We start from the raw sequence: 16,544 nt of genomic DNA on the forward strand, positions 1-16,544 counted from the left end.
TTAATTTAACGAAAACATTGCACAACACTATTATTTAAACTCTATGAATTTAATGCATCTGAATTGAAGAGGGTTAGAGAAATTACATTATAAAAAACTCTTGCTATTCCTTTTCATTGTCATTCACTTTTAGTCTCTCACTAAGCTAAAACTTAAACACTTGAGATAAAACTTGTGCTAAACTTGAATTTATAGCCTTTGTGAGGTATCCAATACTCTAAAATCTATATTCTAAACAAATTATGGGTGAAATTTCGTATCAACTAATGTATTAGATACAATCCCAAATAAACTAAGTGTAAAGGAAGATTTTCAAGTGATAATGAAACTCCAAGGCAATTTTCTTAGAGAAGTGGATGTAAGAAGCTTGCAAGAGAAAACTCTAAATTAATATAAACTCTTGAGCATGTTTATCTATCTTTTTTCTTCAAGTTTCATATTTATGTTATGTATTTGATAACTTGTTGAATATTGTTTATGCTCAATTATTTTGTTGAAATTGATTGTTTGATTACCTTTGTGTATTAATTTTGTTTGTTTAAAAGAATTTTTTTGGTTGAATTTTTAAAGAACTTATTCACCTTCATATAGGTTCATTTTAGCTATTTAAAAGGGTTTTTCAATTTTCTTTATGTCATATTCCCCTAAGCTCTTATGAAATTCACTGGTCAATTTGGTGTTGATTTTTTGATGTTGTATTGCCTTTGTGAATGTGTTTCTACCCTTGACGCAAAATTCAAACGTTGTTGGGTGTTGTTCCTTTTTTTGGCCATACAGTCTTTAAACTTCCTATGACTTGCATATGTTTTGAAGCTAGTCAAGATGATTTCAGTTCGAGTTGTTATAGACTATATTTTATGTGTTTTAGGCCTTACTTGGATTTTTTAAAAATATGGACTTATATTAATTTGGATACGTTACTCAGGTTGTATCCTTGAATTTCTCCATGTATTATTGAAGTTATTGTTATCTTTCTACCTTTGAGGATAAGCATAGGTGTTTTTGCCTTTTGGGCTTGTTTTATTTGTATGTAATTTAAATATTTACTTACCAAAAAATGGAGATAATAAGTGCTACATCCAAGGACATAACCTATAGCAGATTAGGCTAAAATCATACATCTCAAGTTGAACTAAACATCTTCCTTGTGTTTTGGCCCAATTGACCTCAATACTGATGCTTTTGGGCTTGAATGATGTTTTTAAGACTTTGTGATTCAATGAGGTATTTCAATGCCATGAGGAAGAAAAAGGAGAAATAAGAAGAAATAAACATATGGGAAAATTAAGAGGATAAAAGAGTTTTTAGAGCGAGAATGTTCTTTAATTTCTTGCTAGGATTGTCTTTGTCATGTGTGTTTTCATCCTTGTGATTGTATCTCTTGTGTTCAGTTTTTAAGGCAATAAACAAGCATCTAGGAAATTTAAAATATTTTAATAAAGTACAATCCTAAAAACTCTAACCAAGATACCCCGTTTTAAACATATAATCATAAACATACAAAATACACATATGGTGTTTTAGATTTTATACTTGTATGTATTAATGTGTTTTGAAGGTTACAGTGTGAGTTATAGATGACACACAACTGTGTATGAAGAGCCTATGCCACATAAGCTAGATAAGACTGATTCTAAGTGAATTCAAAATTAAGTGACATATGACTGTGTGCCTTGAGCATACGTCTGTATGTATGTATCATGTTTCCAATTTATATATGACATGTCGCTGCATTTTTGGGATTATAATTTCATAATCCCTAATCATACAAAATCCCTAAATTTTGAGGAAGGGAGAAATGTTAAAAAAAGGAAAGTTTCGGTAGTGATAACACCGAATAATAGGAGTTTTATTAGCTGTGATTTTTTCTGTAAATAGATTGATTAGCTGTGATTTTTTCTATAAATAGATTGATTAGTCAACTCTGTAATTAGTTAGGCCAGCTAGCTTTTTTTAGTTTCTAGATTTTGTTCTTATATTCTCTCCTATAAAGGGAACCCGTGTAAATCATTGAAAAGTGCATAAATATAAAAAATTTTCGCTCTCTCTAGTCCTTTACAAGTTTATATGGTATCAGAGCCACCCTAAAAACCCTAGTTTTTTTTTTTTTACACGTTTTTTTTTCTCTAGTTGATCAACTCTGTCCCTTACAACCAACCCTGTAACTCAAAGCCCTAACACTAATTCTCACTCTATTTAAATCACCACTATTCGCCTTAATGGTGATAATTATTTACGGTGGTCCCAGTCCATTCGGATGTACATCAGAGGGCAGGGAAAGATCAGGTACCTGATAGGAGACAAGAAGGAACCAGCACTGGAGGATCCAACATATGCGACCTTGGACGCAGAAAATTCCATGGTAATGACTTGGCTTCTGAATTTGATGGACGAAGATATTAGCTCTAACTATATGTGTTACTCCACGGCCAAAAAACTTTGGGACAACATGAATCAGATGTACTCATATTTGGGAAATCAGTCTCAGATTTATGAATTGACTATAAAGCTTGATAAGATTCGATAGGGGGAAGACTCAGTCATAAGTATTTCAACTCACTGAAGTGTTTGTGGCAAGACTTGGATCTGTTCAACAATTATGAATGGAAATCCACTGAAGATGACAATCACAACAAACGAACCATAGAGGCTCATCGCATTTTCAAATTCCTTGTTGGACTCAATGTGGACTTTGATGAGGTATGAGGACAGATCATTGGCAGGACTCCGCTTCTTTCAATTGGTAAGGTGTTTGCTGAAATACGAAGAGAAGAGAGCTGCATACATGTAATGTTGGGAAAAACGATTACCACCATGCCTGTTGAGGGTTCTACCCTTGTTACTGAGGCTACTGCTAATAAAGCTGCCAATTTTCAGCGTAAGATTGAAGAAAAGCCATGGGTCTGGTATGATTACTATAACAAACCATGCCATACTCAAGATACTTATTGGAAAATTCATGAAAAACCAGTAAACTGGAAGAGTAGCAAGTCTAGTAACAAAAACAGTCATGTGATTCCTACTACCAATGAAGCTAGAACAAGTCCTTTCAGTAAGGAGCAGATGGATCACCTTCTGAAGCTGTTGAAATCCAATCTCTCATCTGGTATTCCTAGTGTTTCTATTGCATAAACAGGTAGTGTTTTTAATGCCCTTTATTGTTCAAATGTTGCTCCATGGATCATCTATTCTGGAGCCTTTGATCATATGACTAGCCTTTCCAATCTTTTTAGCACTTATTCATCATGTTCTGGCCTTGAAAAAATTAGAATTGCAGATGGTAGTTTCTCACCTATTGCAGGGAAAGGTTTTATTAAATTATCTCAGAATATAGATCTTAAATCTATTCTTCATGTCCCCAAACTAGCTTGTAATCTTTTGTCTGTGAGTAAACTAGCCAAAGAATCTAATTGCCATGTTATTTTCTGTGATTCCTACTGTGAATGTCAAGACTGGAACTCGGGGAAGAAGATTGGCAGTGCTAAGATGATAGATAGACTTTACAACTTTGTTGATGACTTCTTGAGTAATAAAAAAGCTCAGAGCTTTAATATTGTTAGTTCTAATTTTGTTTATGAACAAATAATGCTTTGGCATTTAAGACTAGGACATCCCAGCTTTCCATATCTTAAACATTTGTTTCCTACTTTATTTAAGGGTCTAGATTGTTCATCATTTTATTGTGAAAGTTGTTGCTTATCCAAAGGTCATCGTACTACTTATTTACCAAAACCTTATACTTCTTCAAAACCATTTTATTTAATACATAGTGATGTTTGGGGACCTTCAAAAGTCACTACTATCTCTAGAAAAAAATTGTTTGTTACCTTTATAGATAATCATACCCGTTTATGTTGGGTTTATCTAATGAATGAAAAGTCTAAGGTTGAAAACTTTTTAAAGATTTTTATACAATGGTTGAAAAACAATTTCAAACAAAAATTAACATTCTTCACACTGATAATGGAATTGAGTATTTTAAAGGAATTTTGGGAAGTTTTTTGAAAGAAAATGGCATACATCATCAGTCTACTTGTGTGGATACCCTTTAACAAAATGAGATTGCTGAAAGAAAAAATAAACATTTACTTGAAGTCGTTCATGCTATAATGTTTTCAATGAATGTTCCAAAGTATCTTTGGGGGGAAGTTGTTTTAACAACATCTTTTTTTATTAACAGGATGCTTACCAGAGTTCTAAAATTTAGCATACCATTAGAGTGTTTCAAAAAAAATTTTCCCGTGTCAAGAATGTACTCGGATTTGCCACTAAAGGTGTTTGGTTGCATTGTTTTTGTCCATATACCTAATAATACTAGGTCTAAACTTGATCCTCGAGTTGAAAAATGTGTTTTCATAGGGTATGCATCTAATAAAAAGAGATATAAGTGTTACAATCCCCAAACAAAGAAAATTTATGTGAGTATGGATGTCTTTTTCTTTAAAAATAAACCCTACTTTCACAAAAATTATCTTCAGGGGGAGAATGAGGTGATAGAAGAAAATTTTTGGGATTTATCCCCTACTCCTTTACCAAATGTGATTTTGACTACACCACATTCCTCTCCTTCTACTGTTTTTCCTGAAACTCAAAATCAGGAACAATCTGAACCTGAGATTCAAAGTCAGGAACAAAGTGATAAAATCAATGAAAATAATGAAGGGAATCCTGGTCTTATAATGCCAAACATTACTGTATCTGAAATAAGGGGAGAATCACTACAACAAAATCCTGAGCTTATGGTTTATATTCGGACAAGCCTTCGTGAAATGAGTCAAAGTCAACCTATTCCTTTTGGAAATAATCAATCTCGACCTTTGGGAACCAGACCTCTAAATATCATAGGTAAGTCTGATCCTAATTTATCTTCAGTTCTTATTACTATCCCTAGTAAAGAACCATCAGACCATGATATTCCTATAGCCATTAGGAAAGGAACCCAAATTTGTACCAAAAATCCTAGATATCCCATTGCCAAATACCTTTCTTATGAAAAACTTTCTCGTACTCATAAGGCATTTACTTTAAAAATCTCACACTTGTTTGTTCCAAGAAACATTCAAGAAGCTTTAGATGATCCGAATTGGAAATTAGCAGTGATGGAAGAGATGAATGCTCGTAGACGAAGTGGTACTTGGGAGATAGTTGATTTACCTAAGGAGAAGAGAACAGTTGGCTGCAAGTGGGTTTTTACAGTGAAATGCAAAGTTGATGATAACATAGAGAGATACAAGGTTAGACTAGTTGTAAAAGGGTTCACTCAGACGTATGAGATCGATTATCAAGAAACCTTTGCTCTTATAGCCAAGATAAACTCTATCAGAATCTTGTTATCTTTGGTTGTGAATTTCAACTGGCCATTACACCAGTTAGATGTTAAAAATGCCTTTCTAAATGGAGATCTTGAGGAGGAGGTCTTTATGAGTCTACCACCTGGGTTTGAGGGAGAATTGGGACAAAACAAAGTTTGTAAACTAAAAAAGTCATTATATGGTCTTAAACAATCCCCTAGATCTTGGTTTGAGAGATTTGGGAGAACTGTGAAGAGTTGTGGCTATTGTCAAAGCCAGGCTGACCATACTATGTTTTATAAACATAATAGTGAAGGCAAAGTTACAATTTTAATTGTCTATGTGGATGATATAATCTTGATAAGTGATGACAATAAAGAACTGGAGAGACTAAAAAGAAGACTTGTAGCTGACTTTGAAATAAAGGATTTGGGTGCTTTGAAGTATTTTCTTGGAATGGAATTTGCTAGATCCAAAGAAGGTATATTTGTGAATCAACGTAAATATGTTCTCAATTTACTTGATGAAACAGGTCTACTAGGATGTAAACTAGCCGAGACACTCATTGAGCCCAACCTTAAGCTACAGCCTTTTAAAAAGGTCTTGAAAAGAGAGCAGTATCAGAGGCTTGTTAGAAGATTGATCTACTTGTCACATACACGTCCAGATATCGCATTTGCAGTTAGCATGGTTAGCCAGTTCATGCATTCACCTGGACAAGAACACTTTGATGCAATCTATAGAATTCTTAGTTATCTAAAGGGAACCCTAGAAGAGGTTTACTGTTCAAAAATCATAAGCATTTGCAGGTTGAAACCTATACTGATACAGATTGGGTTGGTAGTGTTATTGATAAACGGTCAACTTCTAGCTACTGCACATTTGTTGGAGGCAACCTTGTTACTTAGCGAAGTAAGAAACATAATGTAGCAGTAAGAAGTAGTGCAGAGGTCGAGTTTAGATCAGTTGCTCATGGAATTTGTGAGGAGTTATGGATAAAAAGACTGTTGGAAGATTTGAAGATCTTTAGTTCATTACCCATGAATTATACTGTGACAATAAAGCTGTTATTTCAGTAGCTCATAATCCAGTACTTCATGATAGAATAAAACATGTAGAGGTTAACAAACACTTCATCAAGGAAAAACTTGAAAGCGACGTGATCTGTATGTCGTACATTCCTACTACCGAACAAGTTACAGATGTATTCACAAAGGGACTTCCTACAAGACAGTTTGATATAATTATTGGCAAGCTGGCTATGGAGGATATCTTTAAATCAGCTTGAGGAGGGTGTTAAAAAAAGGAAAGTTTCGATAGTGATAACATTGAATAATAGGAGTTTTATTAGCTATGATTTTTTTTGTAAATAGATTGATTAGCTGTGATTTTTTCTATAAATAGATTGATTAGTCAACTCTGTAATTAGTTAGGCCAGCTAGCTTTTTTTAGTTTCAAGATTTTGTTCTTGTATTCTCTCTTATAAAGGGAACCCGTGTAAACCATTGAAAAGCGTATCAATACAGAAAAATCTCCCTCTCTCTAGTCCTTTACAAGTTTATAAGAAAATCTAACCATCTATCAATCATGTAACAGCTCTAGCGACATGGTGACAAGAAAGGAAGAGAGAAAGAAACCTACTTGTGCATATTTTCTTTTGCAAATTGAGGTAAATAGGCTTGACTTGCTAATGTTCTTTTTGCAATTTATACATAAAACATATCTTATACTTATGGATTCATGATGACTATAATGTTGGGGAGATGATTTGATGACTGAATGTCATAAGTTGTGATTGTTTTAATTACACAATGTAGCAAGCATGATAAACTTGTATTCGTGATTTTGTCTCTACATAATTGCTATTGTGATGGTTTATGATGACTACTTGATAATTTTTTATGAGATGATGAGAGTATGATATACCTTTCATTATCATATTGTGATGGTATTTTTGCGTTAGGTGATTGAGTCAAGATTAGTAATCCCAAAACTAGTGTTGAATGAAATTAGCGTCTTTAGGGCTTTTTTACATGATAATCGATGGTAAATTGAATTAACAATGATTAAAAGGTTAAAAGTGCAGTGTTTTTGTGTTTGATCATCTGTTTATAAATAATAACTCGTGTTGAAACTAAGAAGGATGCAAAATTAGGTATCTCGGTGTGTTTTCTGGGTTTGCCACATGACCATATGGTATGAGGCATATGCCTATGTATGTAATCCCCAGGATTCAAGCTAAGTTTTCACAATGTTTCAACTATCATAAAACATCATTGACCGATTAGTAGTCAATTATGACATATGGACTTCCTGTGTGTCATATTAGCATGCCTATGTGTTAGGCTAGATAACTAGAATACCCTTGAGAAATAGTGTGATTAATAAGAGATCAGGAAAGGAAATTAAAATAAATAGTTGAAAGGGCACATGTTGATGTTAGCTAAGGCATATGCCCGTGTACGTAGGAAATTAACACATGGGAAAATGCCATAAGGAGTAGCCATGTGCTTAGGAATAAAGAGACACACCCTCGTATGTCCATAGACATACCCCTGTTTGTCCATGGAGACACACTTGTGTGTATAAAGCAAAATAAATAAATAAAAAGAAAGGAAATTATACTGAGAATTCAAGGGTCATCCTAAGTATTAGTATAAAGTGTCAGGTACACACTAGTAGCTAAAAGTTTAGTTATAGTAGGCCACGAGACATTCTATTAGGTGGAAGCAAGAGCAAGCTAAGTAAGTAAAAGCTCGAGATGTATGCATGCTAAACATTATAGGATCATTACAAGGGGGCACCATAAGTATATGGTCATTATAACATCTGTAGTAAGGTAAACCAAATTCAGCTACAATTTCAGATTTAGATGTTTTCACTAAGTTTAGTATAGTTACACCAGATAGGAATCTGGGGAAGTACTTCTTTAACAACCAAGAAGGACATAGTTCGACCTGATAGTTATGACTTATAGCTTAGACAATCCTCAGAATACAATATGAATACAAAGGCAGTATATAGGACCTGTCATCATCCATTGAAGAGTTTAATGCCAACTTCGAATGACAAAGTTAGTATGTGTCGAGTTTAAGGGCATTTTGAGGATTTCAATAAAAGTTATCGGTTTAGTCTCTTACTTACTAAGTGTTTCACCATTCACTTCTCTAGTTTCATGTATACAACTCATGATGGTTGTGAGATGAGTGATAATCCATAGGTGTTAAACATCGAGGGTAATTCAATCTTTTTAGCTTTTATTTTATTCGAACTTTCATAGATGTACTTTGACTACACATATTATATTCAATCTTTTCCCTTCATCTTCAATTTTCAGGTCTGATAAATACATGGTTTTATTTCCTAGTTATAGATTTCTAAGAAAACAAAATGTAAACCTAATTTAAAAGAAGAATGAAGAGAAAGGTAGGATGTGTAGACCTTATTTAAGAATTGTAAACCCAAAAATAAAAACATCAAACACATGGGTTTATTGGTTATGTATAGGGCGCCATGCATAGCTATATCCTTACATATACATTCCAATTAAAATAAATTTTAATTATTATTTTCCCCAGTGTCAAATTCAATTTTGGTATTTGAAGTTTTGCAAAATTATAATTCAACTCCAAAGGTCAAGAAAATCTTAGTTCAGACCTAGTTCAAAAAAATAAGACCAAATTGATCTTTTCCACTTTTCTAGGTGTGTAGGTGAAGTCTCTAGCTATGTTTCTAAAATTTACAAAAGTTCCATATGCATGCACGGTTAGAGAGCACTGTTGGAAACCATGGGCATGCCTAAATATTATATAAGGGCAAGACTAAACATGGAATGTCCAATCATGCTCAATAACACAATGTTGAGAGTGTGCCGAGGAAGGGTGCACCTAGCAACCCTTTATAGACTTTTTGAGCTGGTCGTGCATGATAATTTCTATACCCAAATTTTCAAGATTTTTTTTGTGAAGGAAAACACAAAAAATTCCTTAGTTTTCAACAAGCCATTGTATTAGGGTGAAGGAATATAGCATATAAACCGTACTCACAATAGCATTAACCTCAAATCATGAAACAACATTATTTAAAGGCAATTTTGTTCAACAACATGATTACATTACACATGAAGCTCAACAAATCATGCAACTGTTATGTTAGATACCTTAGAGATAGTCAAATTTGGCACTTGTGGATGTAATTTTATATTAATAATGAATAAAGGATTTATTTTTATTCAATTTATATATTGTCTATTTATATGATTGTGTAAATAATATACCCTTAAAATGGTATAACTGTCACAAAGGGATTAGATGACTGATCATGGTAACCCTATGTACACTTTTAGTGATCATTCTAGAAACATCTGTAAACTCGATATTATATTGAATAAGGGAAAATGTAATGATGATGGGATTATCATATTATTAAGCAACTCTACCAAAAATGGTAACAATTTTTCTATATCAAAGTTGTTGTAAACAGCTTGGTGCAACACATAGGTGCACATTTTAGATATGTTTATCAGACTGACCCGACCAGAGAATTGGATGGTTATTCCAATGTCTATGGAATAAATCCTCTAAACACCACAGGTGCATGTGATCCTTTAACTTAAGGTTATCAGACCATCTCATGTAAGGATCGATATGGTTTGGTGTTATCTAATGTGCTGTCATAATTGGGGTAATTATAAAGATAATAATTGGCTATATTATGAGATACATAAAGGCTATGGTTAACTGATAAAGGATTCATCACTTCTGAGCACAGGAGAAGATATGTTACTTAAGAATACTGAATGACATTGTTAGAAACAATTAAACATGCCAAGATCCAAATTCTGTGAAATCTGTAAATAGAATTTGCGTACCCGTTTATCTATTCGATGAAGCGTCTTCGAATTCCACGCGAGGCGTTGACGTTAGTCTGTTTCCACGACGCCATTTGCCTACATACCGATTTCCATTTGGGAGATTGATTTACTGTGCGTATTCGTTTTGGCAGGAGAGAAAAGCTCTCTGTATAAAATAGTATTCTCTCCTCACATCACCATTTCATTATCATTCATCAATTTTTTTTTTTTGGAGGCAGTTAAGACCTTTTTATATAAAGGTCCAACCGCCAATAACTGCCAATCGGGTCAGGTCGGGTCGACCCGTCATGGGTGGACCCAGATCCAATATCTCCCACTCACACATGATGGAAGACCCGAACCAAATACTTAGCCACAAAAATCTCATATATCAGTACGTTTCATACTTGCAAATGTGTCATGCGACCTCGCGAGCAACCTGCACTTGGGAGCTAATTACTATGCATCTGTTAGGAATAGCATAGCCGCCCGAATAAAACAAAAATAAAGCATTAGGCTCGCAGCATTCCAGACTTACTCGATAACACCAGCTCTCTTTAATCCCTCATTTTTCATTGTGTTATTTTCCTATGTATCCATGATCAAGTTCAATCTCCATATGAGTGACATGATCGGCTAGCCAATGGACACACGTAGTATATATAAGTCTTCCTCTTCTACTCGAAATTCTCAATTTAAACTTAGCTGCTTTTCTAGTCATGTTCCATAGATCGAATCATGCGTGGTCATAGGTTCCAAGCTAAGATAGCAACACTAAGAGTAAATATCGAACAACAGTAAAAAGTCAAAGGGTACTAACATGAGTTAATCCTCATAAAGTCTCACACAGTGAAGGTGTAGGGATTCATCCTTCCACTACTTTAACTGGTTGTCTTACTTATGCACACATGGTATGAATCATGTGCTATAGTGCGTCTTTCTCAAATGTCATTCACAACACTGTACAGATCTTAGTTCAGTCGCTACCCCGAGCGCCTAACCTGAGTTCTTAATCATCTTCACACTTACAGGTATTTATTTATATTAAGAACTCACATCTGGCATTCACAAGTTATTTGGACGTGGGGAATCCAAATCGGTCATTTTTAAAAGTATCTATTCATGACCTCATCTTGATCAATCATCAAGACGACATTTTTATTTCAATAAATCTTTTCTTGAGAAATTCGTCTCCCATTGGTATGCTCTCTCAGCATCACAATTCTCAAGAATAATGTCTCATCTTTGCTCGCTCTCTCAGCGCCAAAAGTGATTGCTCGTATGAGTGAGCCAATCTCTAACTTATGTGACATTATAATCTTGTTGAGCAAAAAAAAAACAATGTGTATGCAGTGAAAAACTAAGAATTTCGGGACATAAGTTCAAAAACATAAAATGAACTTAAATTCATGGTTTTCGACATTGTGTCATTAGTACAATATATAAGCTCAACACTCATCAATCATTGTCTACGCAATCCAAGAAATTTAACATGTGCAAGATATACTTTTCTTGGAAGAATCGCAGTCAAAAGATCAGTGACTATACAATGCATAAAATTATATTGTACGTTCATTTCCCTCTTGGAAATTGAGTCTCTTATTACGTTGTGTCTAGTGTCGATACGTTTGGTTATCTTATAAAAAATTAAGAACTTTCATTTCAACAGACAACCATTGCTCTAACAATATTGTCATGTTTACTCAGATTCACAAAGAATCTTCATAACCAAACAGTTTCTTGCACATTTACTGAATAGGCTACATTCTAGGCTTTCGATGTGGATACGGCTACGCATCACTGTTTCTTATCGCTCCAAGATATGGTTCCTTTTAGAGTAAGAAAACTTAGCCGTAATCTAATCTGCGTTGGTTTGAAAACACTTCCCCAATTGGCATCTCAATAACCAATCAAACGCAAGTTCTATCCTTAATCACATAATTAATCATTCACAGAGCCTTAAAAATATCAAAAATTCTACAAACAGCCTTTCAGTGCTCTTTTCAACATTTACTTATATCGACTAACCAGCCCAATAACATACATAATACATCTGATGGCATCTGAATAGGTAACTTTTGACATTTCCCTATCTCTATCTTAAGTTTTGGGACATATCTCTTTTGGCTCAATAATTCGTCATTTGACACAGGAATATCGACGGGTTTACAGTATACCACATTAGATTGTTCTAGAACCTTTTGAATATTACGCTCTTATGACAGAGTCAAAAGTTTCTTTGAACAATTCCTCTAAATGCAAATTCACAATATGTATTCTGTTTTCCCACATCCTACAAGTCAGAGATATGGACAACCATCCTTTGATGATTATCACTTACTTCAAATCATTTCTAGCTATTTATACATCATCACACACATTGATAGAATTACAAATTTGTCATCAAACTTTGTCACATAGACATGATGGTCTTGATTAATCATTTCAAAGTTCAAGTACCAGTAACTAGATAACAGTTTTAGGTCATTCAATGTCTTTGAAGCTTGCATACTCTACGCTTCAGACCTATAACAATAAGATCTATATCTTATTTCATGCAGATTTCTTTGTCAAGTTTTCCACTAAGAAAAAAAAATTGTCTTGACATTCATCTGGTGTAATTCTAAATTCAAATGTGTTATTATAGCTAAAACCAAATACATTGAAGTAAATATTATAAATGACGAAAATATCCTTCTACACAATCTATACCTTCTCATTGGGTATAGTTTTTCGCTATTAAGCCATCCGCCTTAAGACTAATTCAGGAAACTTATTCATTCCCAATGAATTTTCGATTTGGCGATAAGTCAACCAAAACCTAGAATTGGTTTGTTTTCTTAGTATTTTATCTCTTCTTCCAATGCATTTCAAATTTTTCTTATTAAAGGATGGGACATTTATTTCAGGTTCTTTATCATCTTGGGGAGTGGTTATGAAAACCTTGTTTTCACTTTAAAAAACGTCACTTGAATACTTTTGGACGTCCACTCTAATGCAATTGAGAATTAATGCTCTCACTATCCGAAATAGATTAAAGCTTAATCTCAATGTTCCCACTAGGGTGAGATGAATGAAGCAAACAATTAAAGATCATTACTCCCACTATCCGAAATAGGCTGGAGCTCAATTGCATTTGCTCCTACTAACTAGAATAAGTATAGGTCTTATATCTTAGGACTCAACTAATGGTCGTTAAGATATACCCATCCTCATTCTTTTCTCATCTCATTCAGATGAAACCTTTTATCAATATCATCCCTACTAAGAAAAATATCCTCTATGAATGTAATATCTCTAATACAAATTCAATTAATCTTCCAACGAAATCCTCCCTTATGAACACATACCCTTTGGAGTGCTCAGCGTATCTGATAAAGATACATTCATTTCTTCTCAGTCCCAATTACTCTAACTTATGGGAAAAAAGATATGGATTGATATTGCCAACCACTAAGGTTGTAATCAATTAACTTAGATTTTCTATCTGCCCATAACTCATAGGGAGTGGAAGCAACTGAATTAGTAAGTAATCGGTTAAGTTCTCAAGCAGTAATAAATATCATATCATTACAAAGTGACTTAACGTTTTGCTTGCGCTCTAACTAACTTAACCATTTCCAATAGAGTTCAATTACTCTTTTTCACTACACCGATTGTTGTGAAGTTTTGGAATTACTATTCACCATACTATTTATTTCATTACTCAGTTCCTTGAACTGTTGGAACAAATGATCAAGATCTCGATGAGTTCATAAAACTCTTATCTATTTTGTCTAATTGATTCTCAACCTCAATTATATAGTGTCTAAAGCAATCTACTGCTTCTGACTTATGAGAGATCAAGTAGACAAGACCAAATCGAGTATTGTTATCATCATTAGTAATGAAAAATGAGATACATTCTCAAACTTTACATTCATAGGAAAATATATATACCTAAGTATATAGATTGCAAAGGAAGTCAAACTCATATAGTTTTGTCAAATGGTTTTTAGAAGTTTTTCTAATTAGGCAATCCTTACATATGGACAATTCTATTTATGTGAAAGTTCCTAATAAACTTTCATAAGCCAATTTATTCAATCCATCTTGGCTTACATGCCCTAATGTAACATGCCATTTATTTGCATTCATTTCCATACATATAGGAGAAGCAAATAATGAAAAACTTAACATTATCAAAAATGTAAGGTGACAAACACCATATAACCATTCAACCAACAAACCAAATCTGTAGAAATCAATTCTATCACATTTCAATAAAACATTCAGAGAAATTCAAATTATATCCTAGTTTAAGAAGAACAAGTACTTTGACCAATATTTACTGAATATTTGGAGCATAATGGATTTCGTGTAGGTATAGGATTCGATCATCTGCAAAACTTATTTGCTTGTGTCCATTCCTCTTACTACAACCTTTGTGTTGTTGCCTACATATATCCAATTCACTTTATTCAGAATTCGATAGAAATCTACTAAAGATCTTTTATCATGAACTACTTGGTTGGTGGCTTCAGAGTCGATAATCCACGTAGGATAATACCCTGTTAATATCATAGTACCAGAAAATCAAAGTTTCATCACTTGATTTTAAACAAGACTATCATTTTCATCTCTTCTTCGAGTACTTTTGCCACTCTTCTCATTTCAATTCCTTGTTCTTATTCTTTGAGCATTAAACGATCTTCTTCCTATATTAGGACTTGAGCCACTCACTTTTGAAAATTGATTCTACAACGTATACATGAGCATTAAATTCAGCTACCTCATGGGCACTTATCCTCCAATTTTATGTGGCTAGAATAATTAACAAAAGTCCTTCTTTTCTCATTGTGGGTCATATTTACCTTGATGCACTCCCACTTTCGAGAAGAAATCGTTTTTCTAAATGAACCTCCTGTTCATGTATCAGGTTACGTGTAGCTGACTTTAGTTTCATAATTAGATTTGACATTTAATCAAATTCAAAGATCAACTGTCATCAGTTGGGGACTACAGTTCCTCCAAACTTTTCAACTAAAAAACAGACTTATGGCATATGCAGTTGAACTTTCATGGTACTTATATACCAGATTGATAATCATGAAACTAATCAAGATATCACACGAAGTGGATCTTGCTTCTTACATGTGTGATGTGCGTCCACATCACATTTGTGTAAGGCACTGATTGGGTTTCTATCCCTTAGTCAGCCACAACTAAATCTTAACCTGATTCACAGCCTTTAAAGCCTTTTGCTCATCTAGGATATTGTGCATTTCAAATGCCACATGGTTTAATTCTCTCTATTCAGTATCATTCTCATTCAAATCGGCCATCATTTTTTAAGATGTTATGGTTAACTAGATCACAGAGACATCTCTCAGACACAACGTTATCAATGCAAACAAATACACATCAATTGTCGCAATTACGCATTAAAATTTTAAAATATCTCACATAAGGCACAAAATCGAAAGTTCACTATGTTCCCAATCATCTCTCATGACACAAATGCTTGACATTTTAAACTTTAATCTAATTGCGTCAATATTAATTCTGAATGAGAATTTCATTAAATTCTACCAATCTCAGAATTCCCACACTTAACAAATATATATGATACAACGAATGTATCATCTATTTTGACTAGGACCATTTCATCAACCCGTATCGATCTTTGAGTCACTTTATCCATGATAAAGTCTCTATTACATTTGCGTTAGGTCAAATACCTCGCATTGTGTTAATTTTGGGAATAACGATAAAATAATGAATATTCTATCGTACATTACTAAGCGTCACTCTATAGCAAGCTGTAATGAATCCACTCAGTCCCAAAAAGGTTTCAAATTCTTGTCCCGAATAAGATCATTGGTTACGGGGATCAAATTCACGCATGAATATTTTCTCTTTCCCAATTAAGAGAATTCAATAGGATATTGATAGTTTTGGCATGCAACGTGATGGTCTCTAATCAACAAACTTGCATGAAATAGAAAACATGTGTCCCAAAACACCAATATGTGTTTTTGGGAGTCGAAATAAGATATTACATGTCATTATACGCCGTAAGACCCATGGAACACATTCCATATACTGATCCAAGTACTACACAACTTCCAAGGACTAGAAAACAAGTTTCACGTGCCAATGCACACTGAAAGTAGGTGTTTATGTACAGAAATAAGCTCTTAAGCTCCTTCACGTGCCACATAGACACTGCACGCTCCTCCACGTGCCTTCACACGTTGTATAAGTATCTGCACGCGCCAGGGATGACTCAAACACGCTGTCACGCGCCTCCATATGTTCGCACGCGCCTCCACGTGCCAGGAATGGTCACCACACGCGGTCAAATATTGACCGTTGACTGGTTAACTATTTGACCGTTGACCGGTCAATAGTTGACCGGG

Source organism: Mangifera indica, chromosome 1 (genome assembly GCF_011075055.1).
Source record: "Mangifera indica cultivar Alphonso chromosome 1, CATAS_Mindica_2.1, whole genome shotgun sequence".
NCBI classification, from domain to species: domain Eukaryota; kingdom Viridiplantae; phylum Streptophyta; class Magnoliopsida; order Sapindales; family Anacardiaceae; genus Mangifera; species Mangifera indica.